At 53.0% G+C, this 7,558-nt stretch overlaps 1 long non-coding RNA gene across 1 annotated transcript; it reads right to left on the reverse strand.

Moving 5' to 3' along the window:
- Positions 1–2,849: 2,849 nt before the first annotated feature.
- Positions 2,850–7,063, reverse strand: LOC148053782 (uncharacterized). Its single transcript, XR_015707914.1, has 3 exons — positions 6,980–7,063; positions 6,769–6,863; positions 2,850–3,874 (listed from the first exon to the last, which is right to left on the reverse strand). It is a non-coding gene; the product is annotated as an uncharacterized LOC148053782 (long non-coding RNA).
- Positions 7,064–7,558: the final 495 nt, after the last annotated feature.

Below are 7,558 nucleotides of genomic sequence, written 5' to 3' on the forward strand. Positions count from 1 at the left end.
TGCGGTGGCGGTGCCGACATCCCCAGCCCAGTGGTCACGTTGTGGGAATGGTTTGAGCTGAATGTGTAAAATGCTGAGAGACGGGCTGGGTTCATCAGTTGTTTATTTAGCAACTTATTTGAATGCTCATGCAGATAGTAAAATAATAAATAAGAGATGTGAGAGAGGTACTTTAGCCCAGTGAAAACTCAGTCTTCAAGGGTTCCCAGGGCATGGGGAGAGAATCCTTTTGCCACAATTTTTGAGGAAAGTTTAGCACAACATACCTCTCTTCTTTTTATCTGGCTCTTGTACTATTTGGGCTTTGGTAAAAGCTTGATTTTAGTGGGATAATCTAGGTATATGACTGTAAGGCAGATACAGGAGCACCTTACCGGAGTAATCGAGGAGGGAGGATGCACGGAGAACCCGAGCCCAGGCTGCACAGGCAGGAGCAGGCGACAGTGCTGGAGCCGGCGCGGCCCCGCCATGGGTTCAGCCCAGCTTCAGGGACTCTCCGGGGCTGTCCTTGCTGCGCCCTCGGACCCCCTGCTCCCCGCAAAGCGAGCCTCGGGAACAGACAGGGCACCGTCCGCTCGGCTGGCTGTCCCCCAGTCTTCACATTTAGAGAGCTGCCCTAAAGAAATAGGTGCTTTGGGTTTTTTGGTTTTTCCTTGCTTTTGTCACAAGCTTTGGGTGCAGAAATGGCCTGAGTGGCACCACTTATCATCAGAGCTAGACCCAAGGTGGGAACCCAACCCCAGACCTTTGCAGTTCCCTTTCAGGGGTGCCTGGACAGCGGTGGAGGTCTGGGGAGGCTCCCGCGGGCTCGGTAATGCGGCCCCGCTCTTGCCTGCCGTGCCTGGGAAGGCTGGCGCTGCCCCCGAGATCCGGAGGGACGGCTGCTTAATCCCTCTCTTGTTCTCCTTTTTGGCTCCCTGCTCATTGTTAGTCTAATTGGTACATCGAGGTTTATGATAAAGATCAAGCCCACCGGGTAATGGCAAGTACTGTAGCTGCCTGGGGTTCATTTGCTGCAGTTCCTGTGTTTATTATTGCTAGAATTAAATAGTTTCCCATGGAGAAATGGCTAATGATGTCACTAAAATATGAGGAGGGAGGAGGCAATTACAGCCGCTCCTGGCCTAGCTGTTCTCGCTCAGGCAAACAAAACGGCCTCGTTTGCCGTGCGCGATACGAAAGGCTGCGGCGGTGGGCTGCGCCTGGTCAGCCCGGGGAGGCAGGAGGAGGAGAGGGAAGTGCTTTACGAGGGGAGAGTCTCCTCTTCGCACACAAATATCTAAAAACTATTAATTTTGGGCAGCAGCTAGGAAGAAATACATGAAAGGGAAATTGATTTCTATTTAAATGGTATGTTTTCATCACCTTTTTTCAGAGCATGAACATTCATCTTTGAGTACCTGTGCTAATTGATTTCAAATGCAATTCAACACAATCACTGTAGAATAATAAATCTAGGGGCGAAGAAGTAAAAGGAGGGCTATCAGCGCGGCGCGGCACGGCTGGGGGACGCGGCTGGGGAGAAGGGCGAGCTGCGGCACGGGGGGCAGCCCACGGCCCCCGCAGCCCGCGCAGAGCTGGGTCCCCATGCTGACAGCCCCGCAGGTGCAGGCAGCAGGTACCTCAGCCTGTCTTAAGGACAAAAGGTACACAGCCAGCCTGCAAAAGGTGGGTTCAATCCCATTAGAGGAGTCATTTGGGGATCAAGGAGGTTTACGGCTAATACAAAGGGTCCTGCTAATCCACGTAAGCTCTCAGAGAGAGAGGAGATTACAAGGGAGATGGGGCACAGGACTAAAATCAGGAAACGGAGCCCGAGCTGGCCAGGCGGTGCCCGGGCTGTGGGCTGCGGAGAGCCGAGCATCCCTGGGTACCACAGCCACCCAGCCGGGCTGCGCTCCCCAGCCAAACCCGCCCATGAGGCCAGGGCCGCGGGGCGCAGGAACGAAGGGGTTGCTGGGGCTGGGAGAGGGCCCGGCTTTGCGGGGAGGCGGAGCGGGGGGACTGGCAGGTGACAGAGAGGGCTGAACCGCGGCCAGCTCCTGGAGGTGGTCTTTCTTTTATTAAGGGTTTTGTGCGCTCCCGCACGCTCCTCGGCCACGTCGCTCCGTGTCACGCTGGGTTCCAGCACTCTGGGGTGTAAAATGCCATGCTGCAAGGCGCTGCCAAATGGAGAAAGTTAAAAGAAGCCCTTTGAGCGCTCACAGTGTGAGCCGCTCCTCTCAGGAGCACTGTTAGTCCTCGCAAGCACCTGAATTAAATTTATTGCCGGGGATATTGGCTACAGTGTCTCCCAGCGCAGGAGAAAAAGTAAATAAAATTTCCTTCAGGCACATTGATCTTCACCGTAAGCCGTCTGATGGTTAGAGAGGAGGCAAGAAATGAAAAGAGGCGACCAGCCCGCAGGTGAGACGGTGACTGCTGGGGCAGGGGCAGCGGGCTCTGCCCACCTGCGGCACCCAGACTGTCCGGCCCAGCAAGAAGAAAAGCAGGGAGACAGCTGAGGAGCTGGAAGGGGAACAGTAAGACCTGAAGATGAAAAGAAGCATTCCATGCCATTAAACAGTTATAATGTGCCCCAGCGAGGGCTCTGGCAGGCACGTGGGGTGCCAGGCACAGCCCTGGGGACCAGCAGCCGCTGCCGTGTACGAGCACGGATCTCCTGCTATGACAGGGTCACTCGGACCAAGGCATTTCAACATCGTCTACTGCAAAGGACGTGGATAGGAGGGCACCACAGAGAAGGCTACTCTGGGGAGCAACGGCTCTGGAAAACATCTAGCTTTTAGGTGTTTATCCTCAAATAAATAATGGAACATGATACCCAAAAAGCTGCTGTGGAAAAATGGGCTAATGGAAGCCCTGGCTAAATGTGAACATGGTGGGTGAGAAGGAGGTGAGCTGCTCCTATCTCAGCATGTGGCACTTAGAGACAGATATTGCAGCGCTATAGCCTGTTGTGGTACTTACATCCCAAAAGGATGTTGAGAAATTGGGGAGGGAACAGAAAATAGCCATAAAAACTACTTGCAAGCCAAAAATACACTGCACAGAAACCAGCTAAAAGAGCCTGACCTGTTGAGCTTGTCAAGAAAAGAGTGAAAGATGCCCTGATTACAGAATATGGGAACTTCTGCAGGAAAAAACCATGGAATAACAAGGCGTCTTTAACCTGAGGCCAGCTCCACGAGGAAAGAGGGGCCCGAATGAAAGCCATGGGGGCAAAATACCTGAGGGGCAGTAGCTTTGGTGTCTTCTGCCAGACTGGATGCCCTTCCCCACAGACCTTCTACACAGGAACAAACTATTGGGCACGACACAGGATTAATGAGTGAAATTCAAAGACTTTTCATAAATGAACAATCTATGAACTTCAATATGGCATTGTAGTATAAAAGCTCAATAGCAATATTCATATTGAGTTATCTCCCGCTTTATGGTGCATAAGATTGACTGGTTTGACTCTCGTTTAGTCTGAGTCTTTTCATACCTCCTTGGGAAGCAGACATATGTAAGAACTGCCCAAAATTGAGACTATGCTGCAAATTATCTGTTCTTTTGCACTCTCCACCGCTGGGATGGAGCTGTGCATGTTTGCCCACGTAATAGCTGGACCATTTCGAAGCAGTATTGTATGGGCATCATCTTTTCCAAATACACCTGGCTCGTTCATTCCCATGCGTCCTTGCTGGCAGTGAGGAACCACGGCGGGCAAGGCGAGTGGGAGCCCAGGGCTGTGCGGAGCCGCGGTGGCCAGAGGGGGCTGGTGCTTCCAGAAACGAGGAACCGCTGTGAGTCAGGACAAAGCTCGGGGAGCGCATTTCTCCCTCTGTCTTCCAATGCCTGCTTCTCTCCAGATGAAGGACCTGTAACCCTGCCAGGGAAAGGGTTAAAGCTTAAATAAAAAAAGCACCCTGATCACTGCTGCTACAATTAAACCAGGAACAGTTGGAATGCTTATATTGATGCTGCTGGGACCGTAAGCAAAATAAAACCAGTAAAAAAACAGCCAGTGGACAGTCAGAGACCACGGAAAACCTATTGATTGCAACAAGGTCTCTTTTCTGTACGGCAGAGTGATCTCGGAAGAGCAGAGCTTCGGGTAATTTCTAGCAAACAATGTACTGTACACCATTACTTGTGGATCCTGGAAATCGAACCGGAGCATCCGGGTCTCGCTAGTACACGCTTATTTAAGAGCAGACTCTGGTAACAAGGAGCTGGTCGCTGCCAGAGCACGTCAGCTTGCTCTTTTGCTGCACAAATACTTTTGGTTTATTTGCTGTGCAGATCGGGCAGGGGGAGGCCATGTGCCAGTAAGCAGAGACCCCCATCGGAGCTCCCGCCGTGCCACCAGGCTCTGGGGCAGCCAGGGCAGCAAAGCAGGAGCAGGAGCAGCCCGAGAAGTCACTTACAGTTTAAAATAAAACCCTTATCCTCTGTTTTACATGAGAACGGGGAATAACGAGGACCAAAGCTGCCGGGCACTGGCTCCAGGCAGCACCCATGCCCAGTTCTGAGCGCTGGAGGCGTACCTGAGCCTCCCCGGACCTGGGCTCGGGGCGCAGGCCAGGAGGGCGAGTGCGGGTTTGTCGGGGCGGCAGAGCCCGGATGGGCAGCGGCAGGAGCACCAGGAGAGATTGAACATGCAGCAGGAGCAGGGAGCACTGAGCAGCGCCATGTCCCCTTCTGCAGCGCGGGTCGGTGCCACGGCGCTGGCCTTCGCTTTCCCGGGCACTTTCCTTGGCACTAAAGGTCTCATGGTGCATTTAATTTAAAAGGGGACTTGCCCTGATGTTTCTGCCTGAACGATGTATCTGTTGCCCACCGCTGCGGTGTTCATTGCACGCCGATCACCGTCACCGGCTCACCGTTCAGCCAGGACCACTTCCACCAGCCAGCGGCTACGGGAAACCCCAACAGATGACTTGAGAGAAGGGGGGGCTATAAAACAGAGGGAGGGACATTTGATCTCAAATGCTGGACTTTGGGGTAAAGAGGGGCCCCAGCTGAGGATCGGTGCTCAGGACAGCGCTGTTAACTACCTGGGAAGCAGGGGAGAGAGGAAGGGTACGACTTGCTCCCGGCACGCCACAGCCCCGCAGCAGGGCTGGCTGAGGGGCACGGCCCCACGCCCGTCGGCACGGCCCCACACCAGCCAAAGGACTTTGTTTAAAACGTGTTTATGGCTTCACACCACAAGTCAGCGTGGAGGAGGCCAGCACAAATTTACAGCAGCAAAAAGGAGAAGCCCTAAAACACAGGGTGAGAATGCAGGTGTAACAGTGTCAGCAAAAAGAAAAAGCCCAGATCAGGAATTCACACCATTACACGTTCCCGATGTCAATAGAGGGAAAAGTCCCCAAAGTTTTACAGTTAATTTGTATACTTTACCGTGGATGCCATGGAAAGTATAAAAGAACCGAGCACAACTTCTAAAATGCTTATAAATTGCCAAGCAAAAACTCTAGCATGATCTGTGCACCATCAACCAGGTTCTGCGTTTTCTGCAAAATTAGTAATCAGTTCTAGCAATTAGCTCTATATTTTTTAGGACTTGGTGCCAGCAAGATCTCAGGTCCCGCCAGCCCTGCAGGGCTGCTGCGAGGCTGGCAGCACCGTCCCCAGGCAGGGATGTCCCGGCGGGACGGCTCGCAGGGTCCGGCGAGCACGGCACAGCAGGAGCCGTCGCTTAACGGTGCAGCCGGCGGCCATTCCCCTACGCGTGCTGCGCGGAGAAGATTGCCCTGTGGATGCACTGTGCTGGTTCAGAGGGATGATACATCAGGGAGGTTCTATTTGGGACTGTTATATATGAGCGGTTGTCTAACGGGTCTCTGTAGTTACAGCCAGTAGCCGGTGCCTTGAGAAAAGGAATAAAAGCAACAAATCAACCTCGAAACAAAATTAAAACCAGCATGCTTCAGGGCCCAGTGAGGGCCAGGGCTCGGCTGTGCTTACCCGTGGCAGTGGGGATGGGACATTGGGGTCCTGCCATCGCTGCCGCAGCCCCGGGGGACAGCAGCACCCTCCCCTAGGTCTGCAGGCCATACTCTGCCCCGTAAAACCCTCGTCAAATCATAAGCGAAATAAAGTCCAGCCACAGGGGTGCGAGGCCGGGCTATTGGGAAGGGGCAGGCTGGGCAGGCCAGGGATGCTGCCGTGGGATGGCCAGGGACAGCAGCTCCTAATTACGAACGTTCCTGGGATCCATACACCGGCTTGACGAAAACAGTTGTATTATTCATATTATTTACTCGAGCTGCTGACATTTCCTGCTAAAGGATTTTGTAGGCAGAATACGTCTGTCCGTACGGCAAAGGCTGTCAGAAGCACCGCTCACCCCCGGTCCCGCGCGCCAGCCCCGCCGGCCAGCCCCAGCAGCCCACGGGCACCCCGGCCAGCGGGGCAGCCCCCGGCGCTGCGAGGCAGGCTTCACGCCAACTACCTTCCGCCTCGCGGGTAACAAAGAGATTTCACTGCGAGTTCAGAGGTTGTGAATTTGATAAACTGTCTCATATTTTTAAATGAAAAAATGATACTTCATCTTTCTAATGACAGAAAACTTGGAGATGGTTTACAGTAATATATGCCTTTTTTAATACATGGCTTGCAATCTCAGGCCAGCGGCTGTATGAAGAATGGAGTAGCAGGCAAAAGGTTAATAGAGCATTGGTCCTTTTTTAATTGAAAAAATGACTGAGGGACCATGTAGCAGACCGAGCAGTAATATTATTACAGACTGTAAGTACTGTTCCAGAGACTTACTGTTCATCTGGGAGCAGAGTAATGAGCACCGGGCTGTGCCTCCTGCCTCGCCAGGAATGCGGGCTCGCTCGCAAACAGGTTCATAACCAGCTCGCCTGTGAAAATGGAGATGATTTCATAAATGTTTGTCTTCCTTTGCAAACTTTGTGGCGTGGTCCTGCAGAAAGAAGTATGCTGAATCACTGGCAAAACTGATTCCTCCAAATCACACCTCGGTAGCATCACACCTGATCGGCATCAGTGTGAGATGGGGCTCAGGGCTGGGCTTTGTGCTTATGGGGTAAGAGGATGCTATGTGGTGCCTTCCGATCTGGCATATCTGGCAACACTCTCCTGGGTGTAAATCAGCATTGCTGTATTGCTCTCAGGTGAACTACAGCAATTTACATCACCTGTGGACTGGGTGCCCATCGCCGAGACCCTCCTGCAGCTCTGCCAGGGCTCCCCGAGCAGCTCTTGGTCACTCTTAAAGGTGACCCCGTGATTTTACGTGCAAATTCACCCTGCCAGGTAAATAAATGCATGCTGTATTGAGCAACGCATGGGGAGAGCCCCGCACAGCCCCTGCAGCCCTGCGCGTCGTGGGGTTCGGTTCCGCTCCTCCGCAGCCCTGGGCAAGGGAAGGGGCTTGATTTGCACAGACAAAGTGGAATCGCTTCGCTTTTCTGCTATAAAACAATTATGAAGCTTTTATACACCGGTCTTATCAGGCTTGATGTGACTCGTAGAGCAGGAAAAAAATCACAGCAATTTTGCCAGTAAAGCAGCCAGCGTGCTGCAGGCCCCCACC

The sequence above is a fragment of the Nipponia nippon genome, unplaced genomic scaffold (assembly GCF_047370975.1).
Source record: "Nipponia nippon isolate SJK-2023a ecotype South Korea unplaced genomic scaffold, ASM4737097v1 scaffold_37, whole genome shotgun sequence".
NCBI classification, from domain to species: Eukaryota; Metazoa; Chordata; class Aves; order Pelecaniformes; family Threskiornithidae; genus Nipponia; species Nipponia nippon.